The sequence below is a fragment of the Panicum hallii genome, chromosome 8 (genome assembly GCF_002211085.1).
Source record: "Panicum hallii strain FIL2 chromosome 8, PHallii_v3.1, whole genome shotgun sequence".
NCBI lineage: Eukaryota > Viridiplantae > Streptophyta > Magnoliopsida > Poales > Poaceae > Panicum > Panicum hallii.
In genome coordinates, this window is record NC_038049.1 from 16,824,827 (window position 1) to 16,842,647 (window position 17,821).

Sequence of the window (17,821 nt, forward strand, 5' to 3'; positions counted from 1 at the left end):
ATCTACTTTGCCAATACCACTTGATCCTATTACTCGCACTTGTATTTAAGCTCAGGTTCATCAAATTTAAACAACAGAGACACATGCACTCTTGTTTGACTTAGGAATAATGGAGTGGATCAAAAGGAAAGAGGCATTATGCAGGCTGGATTCGGACTGCAGGATAGACACGACTTGTGATGGCTGCCACGACTTCATCCGGACTCCATTAACGGTGTTCAAGTACTTTCTGCAAAGCTTATTAAATCTACTTTCCAACGCGTCTGGAATCACCTCCATATCTTTTCGGAGTCATCCGCAATCATCAATTTACTACAGAATTCTTTTCGGCTCACGGTGCTGCGTCACCCTATTTTGGCCCAATGGGCCGTGTATCAAATTGAGTCCAATTCGGATACGTCCTAGGGTTGGGATACGATCCCAGCACCATTATGGTCGTTCTCCCACTTTCTTATAACCCTTAGCCGCCGCCAAAAACACTCGGATTTTGTTAGATGCAAGTTTAGCTTTTGCTACTTCCTTGTAGGCACGCATGCTGATGCAACTGTCCATCCACTTATTTTCGGAACCCCACCTTATTTGAGATTTAGTTTGAGAACTTCAATTACATCTTGTATTTTAAGTACTTATTCAACTTGTTCTTGCTAGTTCTTTGATTGCTTGTAGAATGAGTGCCCTAGTGGCCGGGGTGTCGCGCTTCCCAAGATCGCAGCAACCATAGGAGGTGGTATATCGGTTGCTAAGGCGCAGCGTTCTTGGAAGGTTGTAGTCGGACCGTGAACGTCATCTCCTCCATCAATCGAGTTATCCCACGCCTCTCATCGAAAGATCAGGAACAAACCCTAGCGGGTTCACATCAGATGACTTTTCCTTTCCTAAAGAAAAAGGTGGTCTGGGTATCCCTAATTTGGCTAAGAAAAATGTGAGCCTCCTCAAAAAGTTTCTCTTTAAATTTCACTATGCACCCTCTGCACCTTGGATTGATTGGCTAAGGAATGCTTATGGCTGGAATGAACATTTTGATTTTGGTGATGACATCCCTTCGATAACTCCAATTTGGAAAGACATCTACGCTCAGCTTCCCTCCTTCAGAAATGAGACCAATGTTGTCGATGGAAACGGTCAAATGACAGCATTTTGGTTGGATATGTGGTTCAGATTCCAAACTTTGGCCGATATGTTCCCTACGCTGCTCTCGCACACTCTCTGACCGAATGCTTCGGTCGCTCGAGTCCTCTTGGTTTCTGACTTACAGCTCTCGCTTCAACCCCGCTTAACAACTATTGCAGCTCATGAGTTACTGGAATTGACCGCCTTGATGGCGTCCGTCGAGTTAAACATCTCCATCAACGACACGCACGTTATCCGAATCAATAGAAAAACTCCGACCTCGTGAGACCACTACCTTCTTTCCTTTCAAGCTTACCCTGATCATCCTTTCGCCCCGGCCATATAGCAAAACTACTCTCCTCAGAAGTGCAAGTTTTTCCTCTGGTTGTTGCACAGGAACACGTTGAGTACAAAGGCCAGGCTCTTGCACTGTAATACGCAAAGTGATGGACAATACCTGTTCTGCACCTCTGAAGAAGATTGCTTTCACCTCTTCATCGTCTATCGCCGCAGTAAAAGCTTTTGGTCCTTCATCGGTCTGGACTTTGCGTCCCTTCCTGACCTGGGAGTCGATCAGCTCTGGGCAGTAAACCCCTTCCCGAAAAATAACTCCAAAATTTGTAGTACGGTTCTTACTTGGGTCCTCTGGAATGTTTGGAAATGCAGAAATGCAAAAGTCTTTTGGCACGAAGATGAAACGAATATGATGATCTCGAGAAGGTGTAGTGAAGACCTCTCCCTATGGTCAAACAGGTGCTCTTCCTCAGCAGATAGGGTGAAGCTTGTAGCGTGAAGTAATTTTTTCATGTGTAATTAGTTTTAACTCTAGTTTTTTTTTGCTCTCCTCTCCTCCTTGCTTCTGGAGCCGCTTGTGCTCCCTGTAAATTGTCACTATATTGCAAAAAAAGTTCAGGCAACAATAGGGTTGCCGTAGTTTTCCACAAAGAAAACGCACACGGAAGCAGAGGCGACCTCAAGCAGTGGCGTTGCAGGTGCAGGGTGTGCTAGAGAAGCGGTGTCGCTGGTGGTGCCGAGCAGCACGGACCCCCATCCTGTGCGCATCTTCCTGTGCTACCAAGCCATAACTTTTACAGGATCGTCTCTCTACTCCCCTCTCACTTTCCATAGCTAATTCGGAGAATGGACGACAACGGTGGTGCCCTGGTGAAAGTTACCATCAGGAAAACTTCCCTGTTGAGTGCATTACCGTCCGGGAAAGTTCACGACTCTCCCGTAGTTCAAACTTTGCATGTTGGCTGTGACTGTTAGGGATGGCTCAAACTTTCCCTATCGGCCACGATGAACGACGCAGTTGACCATCAATTACCAAAGAATACTAGCAGGAATCTGGTTTCAAATGATTCTTTTTTCTAAACAGGTAAGCTCATTTATCCATTCAATATCAGCTCATCCAGTCATTCATCTACACATACAGGAGATAAAATTAGCCACAACCATCACTAATGGTGTTCATACACCAAGTTGTTACTGCAATCCCAGCACACTTGCTACACTGCTGTTGCTCTTACATACATATATTCACTGTCTTCAGCTACATCCTAGCTGTCTTGCAAAATAATAGAAGCATCACCCTACCCTAGATGCAATGCAATTGCAACTAATGTCAGAATAGAAGGTCACCTCAAAGGTTCTTCAATGGCAATATGCTAACCAGTACAGAAGAGGCAATATGTAGTAGCTACCTAGCACACAAACCAGAGTACTTCCGCCTCGCAAACCACAATAATTCCACCTCACAAGAATATTAGACAACACATTGCTCTTCAAACTTGCTGGGCCTAAAAAAATATCCTTTTTGCGAGCCCTCGTGCCATCCTAGGGGCGACATGGGCGGCACAGCATCCTCACTCAAGTGGCCGACGCGCTCTCCGGCTCGCTGCCACCGGAGCTCACCGGCGGAAGTCTGCTGGGCTGTGATGAGGGCGGCCGCGGGCGCAACCCTTCCCTTGCCTCTTCCAAAAACCCCTCCACCACTAGTATAGAAACAGCCTGTAGTCCCAGTTGTGAACCTATTTTAGTCCCGGTTTCCCAACCGGGACAACCAATCCGGGACTGACGCTAAAAAAATTCTGCGATCTGTGAGACTAGAACTCAAGACCTCTCACCTTATTTGCATAGATTCCTTGCCATCCCACCTACCATTGCATGTGACTCTAGTTGGGATGCTTTCCTTTTGAACTAACCCGTGGATGATCTTTTAGTCCCGGTTGCAACACCACCTGGTGTTTGTGAGCAAGCTGGTGGCTGCAGCCGTCCCTTCACCAGCGATGCCTAGATTCACCTCCGGCACGCCCGGATCCAGTGCGTCCTGGTCCATTTGGGGCCTGCCCTGCAGATCCGCTAGGGGCGCGGCTGATTATTGTCGCTGCCCAATCTCCTCACTTGTTGCATCCGCCGTCCATCAGTGGCAACAAGAGTCGGTGGTGTTGCTGGGTCTGCCGGTCCTTTCACCCGATGGCGAGGTCTTGAAGCTGCCTGCAGTGTCCGGGCTCTTTGGGTCTCATACTTCGCCACTGAACTCGACCGCGACCACGAACAGGGGGGTTGCTAAGGCACGTGGTGCAACTATCGCCGCCGCCGAGATCTTGCTGCTGGTATAGTTGGTGGCGTAGAGCCCCACTGCTCGGGCACGCGCAAACGCCAACACAGCCACAGGGTCACTTTCCGGTTCTGCGCCGAGGCCACCATTTCCCTCGACCGAGATAGCAGCATCACCAATGCTTTTTGGTGAGACCGTGGTGTTGCCGGGCAGGTGCTCTTGGCGAAAGCCTTTCGCGACCTTGTGTCAGCATCGACATGCGTCGTTTTTCCCTCTAATGAGGCATTGTCGTGGTGTCTCCCATGCAACTATCGGTGGATCTCCAGGTGAAAATCAAATTCTGGCTTGCTAGGTAATGTGGCGAGATGGCGTCTTTAATGTCATCCTTTCTTTCTGGAGCATTGTGTTGGAGGTCCTTCGGTCTGATTTGGTTATCTCAGCAGCATCGCATGATTTAGACATCAGGTTTCTAACATGATAGATGTGATGGTTTGGTGCTGCGTTAAGACTTTGTAGGGATGAAACGTGAATGAAGAAAAAGATTGAAGCTTACTCTTGTAGTTTTCTTTCTTTATTTTAGAGTTTTTTCTTCTTTTCTCAAAATTCTCTTTTGAGATTCAGAGTTTAAAAACTCTTGTAACCCTTAGATGTATATATATCCACTTATGGATATAGATGCCGGTTCGTCCCTTCATCGAAAAAGGTAGGACCCAGAGAATAGATAAAGCATTTGTTTGTGTACTAACTTGCGGCTGGTGTTTGTGTATTATAACTTCTGCAGCAAAATTTATTTCCACTAATTAAGACATATGTACTACAACCAAAATTGACATCAGGGATGATCATGTAACGGAGTAATGTGATAGCCGAGTTAGCAACAATAGGGAACACTCAAGTGCAGTATATGCTATTTCTGTCTCTATTCACCTCGCATCGTCTGCTGTCCTTTGTTATCTATCCATAAATAAATAAGAAATATGTGCCAACAATGCTTGCAGAGGGAGACAGATGGTATCGATTTACGCGATGCATAGCTGCTTAATTGCAAAGATGAATGCAGGAAATGTATATGCATTGTTGTCATCGATACGAGAGGCATGCTGATGTATGTATATGCGTGCGTGTATATATAGAACACCCTATCAGCGCAATGTCTAATAACAAGCGCAGTAGTGAAGGTTCTCTTGCCCTTTAATTTCTTCTCCCTCTGATCTGCAGGTTGGTTCTATGCATTATTAGCCTCAAAACAGTGCATTCCAAGCAATTTATTTAAATGTTTTCAATGTTTTTCTCAGAGAAACATTGAAACCTGTCTTTGTTCGTCACTCATGCATGTTAAATTGCTTTTTACTGTTTTGAATTCGCACAGGATTTGGGGGAAACATGAACAACGTCCCGAAGCTGCAATCGTGGCCGGACTTGGTGGGCCAGCATACTGACTATGCCACGAATGTTATACACCAAGACCGGCCGGATCTGCGTGTTGTTGGCCATTTAGAGGGTCATGACCCGGAGCCAGAAATCGAAGAATTAGACCGTGTCATCATCTGGCAATTCATTGACACCAGTTTCAACTCCATCGTATCTCGAGTTCCAACGCAGGGGTAGCTTGCCCTTTTATTCTGGCTCTTCATTTGAGCCCTATACTTTAAAAACTTGGATAAACTAAATAACACCACGCTGCAATTGCCATGCATTCAAGCTTTTCTAGTTTACCTAGCTAGATCTGCTTGCCCGCTGTGTGAACCTTCCATCTTCATACTCATGTTTGTTTATGGTGCCCGGAGTACTTTGTTTGTGCTACCAAATTAGTAAATGATGTGTTCTGCCAATTAATTTGATATCCATCTTTTCTAGAGTACGTGCACACATATGCACATCATTACTTTTGATTCACTGGTGCTTGTAGTACTCATGTTTGCATTAGGTAGAAGGCAGCAGACGGTAATTACCCCTTCTGCTGCAATCTTTGTCTCTGCTTTTGTTGACAATAAAATTTGACGCCTGGTGCAAATGATCATGTGATTGAGTAATGTAGTAGCCAAGCTACAGGTATTTTGAATATTTAATTGTTCTAATTAATTAACTACAAGAGAACGGTCTATCGGTCAAGAGCAAATATAGCGGTCACTTTAGCTTGAATCAGTACCCGGTTACAACTACCATATCCGTGGTGATGATATTAGTATTGGATTGTGCTAGTACCCGTTACTAACGCGCAACGATTAGTACCGGGTCTTGGTATGACCCGGTACTAATAGTCCTCGGCGGAACTAGCACCTGGTCGTGGCTTGACCCGGTACTAATATTCGACACGTTAGTACCGGGTCAAGGCACGACTCGGTACTAATGCTTGGCGGGCCTATTAGTACCGGGTCACGCCAATGTGTGCAAATGAGTATCAGGCCTATGCAGCAAATGCTAACCCGGTACTAACGAGTGCTCTTTGGTATTGGGTTCTAGCATGACCCAGTACTAATTAATTTTGCGCCTAAAAATACCAAGCACCCTCGCCAACCCCGAGCGCCATGAACTCAGTAGTTGTTCATGGCAGCTCAGTGAGGGGATGGGAGGGGGAATTTTTTGACTCAACCAAAGGAAAAAAAAAGGTTAACAATTTTTACATGCTCTTATTTTTTTAGCTACAGATGTAGCTAGCAACTAAATTAGTTTTGAAATGTTATAATTTTTAAAAATGCATTTTTGTTATACATGTGATAAGTTAGCTATAGTTACTTTTTTTTTGTATGTATACATGTAGCTAGCAATTAAATTAGTTTTGAAATTAAATGTTAGAGTTTTTAAACATGCATTATTTGAAACATGCATTAGTCACTTATTTCATTTTGTATGCATAGGTGCAAGGTAGCTGATAAATTAAACTTGTAACATATTTACAGAGATGGCTCTATGGGCATTCGGTCATCAATTTCACAGAGGCGTTACAGCATCTAATTATATTTCACCATGATTTCATCCATAACATTCAAAAGTCTCCACTATATGTCTTAGTAGTCTTCATAGCAGTATCTATAAAACCCTCTCTGTATCATCCATTTGTCCGACACAAGCAATTAGTAGATTTACTCTTTATTTTTCAGATGAGTCATCAATAGATGTACAATGCGGACCGGCGCATCATCGAGTTTATTAATGGCATGCACAAATTCATCAATCCATCCAAGGCCCACAAGCTGACGGGTTTGATTCGTTGTCCATGCCGAATCTGCAAGAATGAGAAGGGTTACTCTTCAACAGGAACACTTCACGCACTTGACAGTCACTTATTCCAAAATAGTTTCATACCTAATTATATTTGTTGGACTGAGCATGGAGAAAGAGGGGTTATGTTGGAAGATGATGATGAAGAAGAAGAGGACAACATTCCTAGCTTTGCTAATGAATACAATGCCTTTGAAGATAGTACAATGGGAGAGCTGAAGCAGAGTTTGCGGAAGATGACCTTGGTTAGGTGTTGGGTGATACAAAGAAAGAGTGCGAAAGTGAAAAGGAATCTAAAAATTTGAAGCGTTTGATGGAGGACTACAAAATATTGTTGTACCCAGATTGCAAAAGGGGATAAAATAGTTGGGTAGCATATTGGAATTGTTGCAATGGAAGGCATCAAATGGCTAGTCGGATAATGGATTCGAGGAGTAGTTGAAACTTATAAAAAAGCTACTCCCGGAGGGTAATACATTGCCTGAAACTACGTACGAAGCAAGACAGGTTGTCTGTCCTCTAGGACTAGAAGTACAGAAGCATCCTCTATCGTGGTGAGTATGAAAATTTTGAGATTTGTCCGGTATGCAAACCATCTTGGTATAAGATCCGACGAGATGATCCAGGTGACGTTGAGGGGGTGCCTTCCAAGAAGAGAGTGTCTATCACGGAGATGTGGTATTTTTCATAACCCCACGTTTGATACGTTTGTAAATGAAAAAAGCATGCTAAAATACTGCGATAGTACAAAGAAGATCGTAAGCAAGACCAGATGTTGAGACACCCCGCTGATGGTAAAGTAAGACTAGATGTTCCAGTGGAGAAAAGTATATAGAACATTCCTAATGTTTGCAAATGATGCAAGGAACATAAGATTTAGCTTAAGTACGGATGGCATGAATCCTTTTAGTGAAATGAGCAGCGGTCTTAGTACTTGGCATATCGCACTTTGTATATACAACCTTTCTCCTTGGTTGTGCATGAAGCGGAAGTTCATTATGATACAAGTGCTTATCCAAAGCCCAAAGCAATCTGGTAACGATATTGATGTGTATCTAAACTTACTGGTTCACAATCTTCTATTGTTGTGAAAAGCGTAGGCTGTTAGTATGTGGAATGCGCACAAACAAGAACATTTTAACCTATGTGCATTGTTGTTCATAACCATCAAAGATTGTCCTGCACTTAGTAACATGTCTGGATAGTCTAATAAGGGATATAGGGCATCCACCCATTGTTTAGACGAAACTGACAACATATATATGAAACACTTTTCAATGAATGTATGCCGGCCATTGTCGATTTCTTCCTGCCAAGCACCCATTAAGAAAGATGAGTCTGCATTATAATGGAAAGGCAGACCATCAAACTATGCCAGGTACCATTATGGGAAAGTTGTATTTGAAATGGTCAAAGATATAAAATTAGTCTTCGTAAAAGGAATTGGTAGCAAAATAGTGCCAAGTGATAACGTCCATGCACCTCTATGGAAGAAAACGAGTTTCATTTAGGACTTATCTTATTCGAAAGTCTTAGAGGTCCAAAACACAAATGACATGATGCACCTCATGAAGAATCTTTACATGAACCTGTTTGTCTTCCTTGGTACGTATGGGAAGGCAAAAGATACACCGCAAGATCTGAATTGTATGAAACAACGAGCTGCCCTACATCCATTAAATTGTGATAAAGGACGCCATGACTTACGTCATGCCTACTATACTCTAAGTAAGGGAGAAGGGAAGTATGTTTTAATGTTTCAACAGTATCAAGGTTCCATCAGCCTACTTCTCGAATATAAGGAGATTACTAAATATGAAAGAGAAAAGTCTCACACACCTAAAGTCTCATGACTGTTCACGTGATGACACAATTGTTTCATATCTATATTACTATAAATCTTTCTATCTATGTCAATTTGTCTTCTATATCTATACCTATTTCTAAAGCACGTAAGGTTTCCACCTAAATTTTTGGTTGGTCGGCCTTGTGTTATTGACAGGTGGGTCTTAGTCCACCCCGTATGCGAGTCGGACTAGCCGTCCGTCCACGACTCGATCACGTAAATCCCTACACAAATTAATGTATGGGCAACTGTACGTATCCAATACTTATACCAACTTTATCCGTAGCAATGCACGGGCATATTTGCCTAGTACTATAAAAACGAGTTCTTTCGAAAACAATTCTAAGCTAGGTATATTCCTCTTGATATTTTCTCTAAGAGCAGATGAATCCGAGAAACAATAATAGACTTTACTTTTGATAATTTTCTTTCGTTTGTCTAACTTCTCATTTTATTTGTGATAATCCTTTGTGCTGAGAATATTGTAAAAACTTGGCTATGTGCAGTAGTGCCAGAAGCCTGAGAAAATTCCTTTTAATACTCAAGTTTTCATTTGGTAGGACCCAGAGAATAGTTAAAGCATTTGTACCGTCTTACGTCTGGTGGTTGTAAAAGGAGTTGGATAGGTACCAATAGCTAAACTGGGGTAAAAATCGGATCCAACGGCCTCTTTATTTCCCAATCCTTGCTATATCGCTAGCCATCCGTGGCGCCCCGCTAGCAATCTTTGCCGAGATCCACACGGCCCGCACGCTCCCACGCCCTCCCCCTACTTTCCCACGCACCGAGATCCACCAGCAGCCATGGCATGCCCCTCTCCTTTCCCTCACCAGCAGCAGCGCAGCAGCCTCCCTACCTCTTCCCTTTCTTATCCACCAAGCAGGCCCAGGGAGCCCTCCCTCTCTCTCCCATGGAGCACCTCCACCAGCGCTGCACCAGGGCCCGCCGCGGGCGTGGCCAGCGGCCGGGCCCGTCCTGGCGCGGCTGGGCTCGGGGCGGCAACGCAGCCGACCGCGACCAGGCAGCCAGTGCGGGGAGGCTCCAGGCGTGGCACAAATAAGAACATTTTAACCTATGTGCATCGTTATTCATAACCATCAAAGATTGTCCTGCACATAGTAACATGTGTGGACAGTCTAATAAGGGATATAGGGCATGCACCCATTGTTTAGATGAAACTGACAACATATATCTGAAACACTTTCAAATGATTGTATGCCGGCCATTGTCGATTTCTTCCTGCCAAGCTCCCATTAAGAAAGATGAGTCTGCATTATAATGGAAAGGCAGACCGTCATACTATGCCAGGTACGGTTATGGGAAAGTTGTATTTGAAATGGTCAAAGATATAAAATTAGTCTTCGGAAAAGGACTTGGTAGCAAAATAGTGCCAAGTGATAACGTCCATGCACCTCTATGGAAGAAAACGAGTTTCATTTAGGACTTACCTTATTCGAAATTCTTAGAGGTCCAAAACACAAATGACATGATGCACCTCATGAAGAATCTTTACGTGAACCTGTTAGCCTTCCTTAGTACGTATGGGAAGGCAAAAGATACACCGCAAGATCTGAATTGTATGAAACAACGATCTGCCCTACATCCATTAAATTGTGATAAAGGACGCCATGACTTACGTCATGCCTACTATACTCTAAGTAAGGGAGAAGGGAAGTATGTTTTAATGTTTCAACAGTATCAAGGTTCCATCAGCCTACTTCTCGAATATAAGGAGATTACTAAATATGAAAGAGAAAAGTCTCGCACACCTAAAGTCTCATGACTGTTCACGTGATGACACAATTGTTTCATATCTATATTACTATAAATCTTTCTATCTATATCAATTTGTCTTCTATATCTATACCTATTTCTAAAGCACGTAAGGTTTCCACCTAAATTTTTGGTTGGTTGGCCTTGTGTTATTAACAGGTGGGGCTTAGTTTATTCCATATGCGAATCGGATCAGCCCTCCGTCCACGACTTAATCACGTAGACCCCTACACAAATTAAAGTACGGGCAACTGTACGTATCTAATACTTATACCAACTTTGTCCGTAGCAATGCATGGACATATTTGCCTAGTACTATAAAAAATGAGTTCTTTTGAAAACAATTCTAAAGCTAGGTATATTCCTCTTGATATTTTCTCTAAGAGCAGATGAATCAGAGAAACAAAAATAGACTTTACTTTTGATAATTTTCTTTTGTTTGTCTAACTTCTCATTTTATTTGTTATAATCCTTTATGCTGAGAATATTGTAAAAACTTGGCTATATGCAGTAGTGCCAGAAGCCGGAGACAATTCCTTTTAATACTCAAGTTTTCATTTGGTAGGACCCACAGAATAGTTAAAGCATTTGTACTGTCTTACGTCCGGTGGTTGTAAAAGGAGTTGGATAGGTAACAATAGCTAAACTGGGGTAAAAATTGGATCCAACGGTCCTCTTTATTTCCCAATCCTCGCTATATCGCTAGCCATCCGTGGCGCCCCGCTAGCAATCTTTGCCGAGATCCACACGGTCCGCACGCTCCCACGCCCTCCCCCTCCTTTCCCACGCACCGAGATTCACCAGCAACCAAGGCGTGCCCCTCTCCTTTCCCTCACCAGCGGCAGCGCAGCAGCCTCCCTGCCTCTTCCCTTTCTTCTCCACTAAGCAGGCCCAGGGAGCCCTCCCTCTCTCTCCCATGGAGCACCTCCACCAGCGCTGCACCAGGGCCCGCCGTGTGCGTGGCCAGCGGCTGGGCCGGCGCCGGCGCGGCCGGGCTCGGGGCGGCGATGCAGCCAACCGTGACTAGGCAGCCAGCGCGGGGCGGCTCCAGGCGCGGCACGGCACGGCCCAGTAACCCGCTTGCGGCAGATCCAGACGGATCCCGACGGGGCGGACGCCGGCGGTGCGCCTCGCCATGCGGGCCACCAGCCGTGGGCCAAGTCGGGCGGGGCCGGCCACCGACAACCGAGCCACCCCGACGCGGCCCCTGCTGGTGTGGGGAGTAAAGAGGGGGAGGGGCATCGGCTGCTGGTGCTTGAGGAGGCAGAGGAGAGGGGCGCCAGCCGTGGAAGGGGAGGTAGAAGATGAGCTGCTGCTCCTGCCGCGCGTGAAAAGGGAGCTCGCGTGGATGAAGAGTGTGTTGGAGTGTACCCAAATATAGAGAGGTATCTTGGCTAAATGGAAATATGAAAAATGAGATTTGGCTAGACTTTTGGAGTTGCTCTAACTTCTGCGCTGCAAAATTTATTTCCTCTAATTATGACATCTGCACAACGAAAACTGACATCAGGGATGATCATATAACCAAGTAATTAATGTGGTTGCCGAGTCAGCAACAATAGGGGACACTCAAGTGCAGTATATGCTATCTCTGTCTGTCACTACAGGAAAACGGCTAACTTCCGAGGGCCAGAATAAAATTTCGACGGCCCCGTCGGAAGTTAATTAACTTCCGACGGCTACCAAGCGAGCCGTCGGAAGTTTACTAGCTTCCGACGGCCGAAGAGCAAACCGTCGGAAGTTTCTTAACTTCCGACGGCTGCAGTTCCAGCCGTCGGAAGTTCCTTAACTTCCGACGGCTTAGGGCGTGCCGTCGGAAGTTAGGTGCCACGCCGTTACACCCGGGCCGGGCTCGCGTTATCTCCTGCTCTCCTCGTTTTTCACCAAATCTCATCTCCCGCCGCCGCTTCGCCGCCTGTCCCCGCCGCCCCGGGCCCCGTCCGCAAGTCGCAGCACAAGTAGTGGCGACGACAGCGTGGAGGTTGTAAGGCTGCGTGAAAGAGTAAGACAACAGGAGCTACAGCAGCAGTGGTTCCAAGCTCAACTTGCACAACAGAATGCAATACTGCAGGTAAATCTTAATTGTTAAAACTTAGGTTAAGTTACATTCTTGCTGACAAATTTGATCTTTCAGCAAATAGCGAGCCAACAGAATATACAAGTGCCACCACTGGTACCTCCACCTTTTGCATAGGCCGGTTGGCCATCAGCTTCACCTCAGGTATGATAGTCAATGATTCAAATGTTAGTTCATAGTCATTGCAAAATATGGTCACTCTAAATAAATATTATCCAATTAGTTATCTTTCAAACTAATCTTGTCCATTTATCTTTTATAGCCTTTTCACACCCCACCACCTAACCTTGCGGCACCGGGAGACTCACACGTTCATCCAACATCGAATTGGGCGGATCAATTCATTGGAAGTGGCGGATCAGTTCAACCAGGTGATGGAGACGACCAAACTTAAGTGAAACATTGTTGTTCTATGAATTTGTATGAAGTTGTATGAACCAGGTGATGGAGGCGGCCAAATTTCATCGAACTTGTATGAAGTTTTTGAACTTTAATTATGAACCTCTGAAGTTTACGTATGTGGATATATGAATTGTGTACTTGCATGCAATTTCTGATCGTGAATTATAATTGTGGATGGTGAATTATAATTGTGGATGAAATTTGATTGTATATAATGCTTGTGGTTGCTTTTTGGGCTCTAAATTGCTCTGTTTGCTGGGTGACCTTAACTTCCGACGGCTTAGAACAAAACCGTCGGAAGTTAGACGTCTCAAACTTCCGACGGCTAGGCAAACCGTCGGAAGTTAACAAACGGACGTAAGCTGCCGTTTGCCAGGCTAACTTCCGACGGTTTCACGGGCCGTCGGAAGTTTGAGAAACTTCCGACAGTTTTGTTCTAAGCCGTCGGAAGTTTAAAATTTCCGACGCCTTACAGCCGTCCAACAGACTTCCGACGGCTTAGCTCTAAACCGTCGGAAGTTAAGTAACTTCCGACGGTTTAGCGCTAACTTCCGACGGTTTAGCCGTCGGAAGTTGCGGTTTTTCCTGTAGTGTGTGTATTCACCACGCATCGTCTGCTGTCCTTTGTTATCTATCCGTAAATAAATAAGAAATATGTGCCAACAACGCTTGCAGAGGGAGACAGATGGTGTCGATTTACGCGATGCATGGCTGTTTAATTGCAAAGATGAATGCAAATGTATATGCATCGTTGTCATCGACACGAGTGGCACGTTGATGTACATGTATGCGTGAGTGTATATATAGAGCACCCCTATCAGTGCAATGTCTAATAACAAGCGCAGTAGTGCAGATTCGTTCTCCATCTCATCTGCAGGTTCGTTCGCATGCATTAACCTCGCAACAGTACATTCCGTGCACTTTGTTTAAATGTTTTCGTTATTTTTTTAAGAGAAACATTGAAACTTGTCTTTGTTTGTCACCCATGCATATTAAATTACTTTTTGTTGTTTTGAATTCGCAGGGGATTTGGGAGAAACATGAAGAACATGAACAATGTCCCACAGCTGCAATCATGGCCGGACCTGGTGGGCAAGCATACTGACTACGCCGTGAAGGTTATACACCAAGACCGGCCGGACCTGCGTGTTGATGGCCGTCTGGAGGGTCATGACCCGGAGCCAGAAATCGAAGAATTAGACCGTGTCATTGTTTGGCAATTCATTGACACCGGTTTCAACTCCATCGTATCTCGAGTTCCAACCCAGGGGTAGCTTTGCCCATTTATTTTCATTTGAACCTGATACTTATGGAGCTTGAATAAACTAAATAATTGGACCCAGCAATCGCCATGCATCCAAGCTTTTCTAGTTTACCTAGCTAGATCGGCGTCCACGGTGATGTCCATGATACTTTTCTTGTTGCACCAAATTAGTAATAAATTGAATAATGAATCATACGTGTGTAAGAGCATGTAATTTACTATATCGTTTCCAGATCTACGTGAATGCATATGCACACCGTTACTTTTGATTCACGAGTGCTTGCAATACTCAAGTTTGGATCAGGTAGGAGACATAAAATAATTATAGCAACAGCACCAATTTGCGACCGCTGGATGTGTATTACCCTTTCTGCTTCAGTCTTTGTTTCTGCTTTGTTTACCATAAAATTTGACAACTCCGGGGGTGATCATGTGATTGAGTTAATGTGGTAGCCGAGTTACATGCTGTATTTTGAATACTTAATTATGCTAATTAATTGTTCCATGGAGATGGTGATGATTAGATGATCAAACTAATTTGATTTTGGCCATTAGTAAAAATTTTTGGTTGATAATATAATGATCAGTTTAATCAAAACAGTAGCAAGAGAAACTACATGCCTTTCAGATAGATTATGCGGGGACAATGATGTTTAGAAGTAGAATTGGCACGATAGTAGTTAAAGTATCACCTTAGTATTTAATTGATCAGCTAGATAGCTGTGATGAATATAGATTGCTAATGGCTCAGCTGCTTGACGACCATGAGACTCAGCTGGTTCGTCTCAGTAATGTAGAAAAAAATTTCCAGCAACATTCCTGATGCGGCATACAAAAAGTTTCCCAGTAGCTTGCCAACAAACGCCGAGCAGCCAGTCCGTTCGTCGGGAAAAATTTTATTTTCTCTTGACACGCTCGGCTCAACATGCGGCTTCCTCAGCACCTGGACTCTATTCTTTTCTCTTGACGATCTGTTCGCCTGGGATATCGTTCGACTCGCGGTATCTTCGTCTGCGACTTGACGTGGCAACTAAAAGGTCATAATCATAATCATCAGGGAGGGTATTTGGACAGTGCAGAATGTTGTACTTGATCATAATCATCACCTAGCTTGTTATTCCAAATAAAAGGTTTAAGCTTGGTTCCTAACAAAATGTTGTAGAAGTGGACATGCAACTAATTGGCCACGTAAGGGAAGGCGTGATGAAGGCAGCACAGGTTTACGAGTTTTATGAATGAATTTTATGGAGGAGCTGACAAAGTGCCATTCTTAAAGATGGATTGCACCAATGTGATTGGTTACCAATGCAAGAAGTACTTAGAATCCAATAATACGCAAACACTACTGCAGAAGATGCTTTCACCAACGGCCTATCACCGGCGGATGACGTACTTTCGCCACCGGTTTAGTAGAAGCTGGGGCAGCTACAATTAAAACTGGCGGTGATTCTTCTTTTCACTGCCAGTTGGAGGCTAAAACCATCGGTGAAAGTATCACCATCGGTTTTTCACACCACCTGGTGTTGTTCCTCGACGCGGACCTCATCCCTTCTGTTTATTTAGTGATCTTCTTATTATGGATATGTGCTGTGCGGCTTTGGATATGTTGCGCCGACACTGGACATGCGATCGTGCCCTAAGAGGGGACGTTTCATATTGCGCCGACACTGGACATGCGGTCGTGCCCTAACAGGGTACATTTCTAGATACGAGTCAGTGTGCGGGTATATAGTGCATGGCACGTGTGGGTACAGATGGGATACACGGCATGACATATGGCGCCAGAACTAGACGTATGGCCATAGATCGAGTTGGACCGACGAGGACGTCGGTTCCTTTCAGGGGGTGTATGTGACACCCGGTCCAATTTGGATATGGTCCAGTAGTGGTCCATGAGTGCTGCGTGCACATGTTTGCATGGCATATGGCGCCAGCACTGGACGTATGACCATAGAGTTGGACCGAAGAGGATGTTGGGTCCTTTGAGGGGTGCATGTGATACCCGGCCCAATTTGGATATGGTCCAATAGTGGCCCATAAGTCTTTGACAGCCATAGTACCTTCGGGTTGACCCATGTAAAGGGAGGACAAAAGTGTAAGCAAGATAATATATATGTGGGTCCGCCCCTCGAAAGGGCTGGGCTGTCTGGCTTTGGAGGACTCGGTGTGACAACATTGTTTACATTTTTTTGTTTGGTAGGTAGTGTCATCCCAAGTATGATATCAGGCTATCAGCATAGTCCCAAACCTATGAAGTTAAGGCCAATATTTCTTGGGAGAAATATTGAAACACGTCTCTGTTCGTCACCCATGCATGTCCAATTGAATTCGCAGTGGATTCATGAGAACTAGCAAACCCACGATCACACATTATAACTAACAAACCCACGAACACACATTGCAACAATTCAATAAAATGAACTAACTTACTTAAGAAACATCTGGTTAGTCTTAGGGAACTTTTAGAAGCTCCTGCCTGGATGTTGTAAGGCAACCATGAGAAGCATAGATCAAAATAAGCAGAAGCAAGAGGAGGAGCAGAGGAGGGGGGGCCTTGGCGGGCGAGCGGCTGTTGCAGGGAGGAGCAGAGGATGGGGGGCGACCGGGAGACGCGGATCTTCCTCCGAGGATGGGGGGTGGCGACTGGGACCGGCGGGGGTGGAGGGCGACAGTGCACAGGGCGTCGGGCCGGCCCGAGGAGGAGGTGTAGAGGGGGGTGCTGGGTGGCTGGCGTGGGGTGGCGGCCGGGAGTCGGACTGGGAGGTTGGGATGGGTAGAGAAGGGAAACCCTAGAAATGTTTTATATATACAAATAGTTGGACCCACATGTCAGCGGGTCTGACGGGTTTGTAGGTTTGGGTATCAATTTTTCAAACCGGTTAGTAGATATCCGTTGGGTTTAGAATTATACACGCACCCGTACCCGCAGGCACAAAGCTGGACCTGTATCCGTGCTTGCCGGGTTCGGTATCCGCGGGTATGCGGATATTCTGTACGCGTTGCCATCTTTAGTGGATAGGAGGAGGGCATCGGGGCAGAGAAGGGGGTAGGCAGCGGGCTGTAGCAAGGGAGAGTGCGTCGAGGCGGAAGAGGTGGGAACCGTCGGGAGGCTTGCGGGGTGGGAGGCGGGTCGGGGGAGGCTCAAATCGCACGGGGAGACGATCGGATGACTGATGTGCTGAGTTGGCAGAATGACCAAGGGAGGTAGGGGTAAAGATCACATCAAAAATTTATCTCCCAATTAATTTTTTTCAGGAGTAGAGATACACCAAGATGGGCTAGACGTGCGGGTTGTTGGCCGTTTGAAGGGTCATGACCCAGAACCTGAAATTGAAGAATTAGACCGTGTCATCATATACGTTGACGTCCATTTCACCGCCAAAGTGTCTCGGATTCCAATCAGGGATAGCCTGCCATTTATGTTGGCTCTTCATTTGCACCCGATACCTCGAAGGCTGGAATAAACTAAATAATGTGAGCCCACAATTGCCATGCATACGAGCTTTTCTAGTGTACCTATCTAGATCTGCTTTTATGCTCTCAACATTCCACCATACTTTGGTTGTG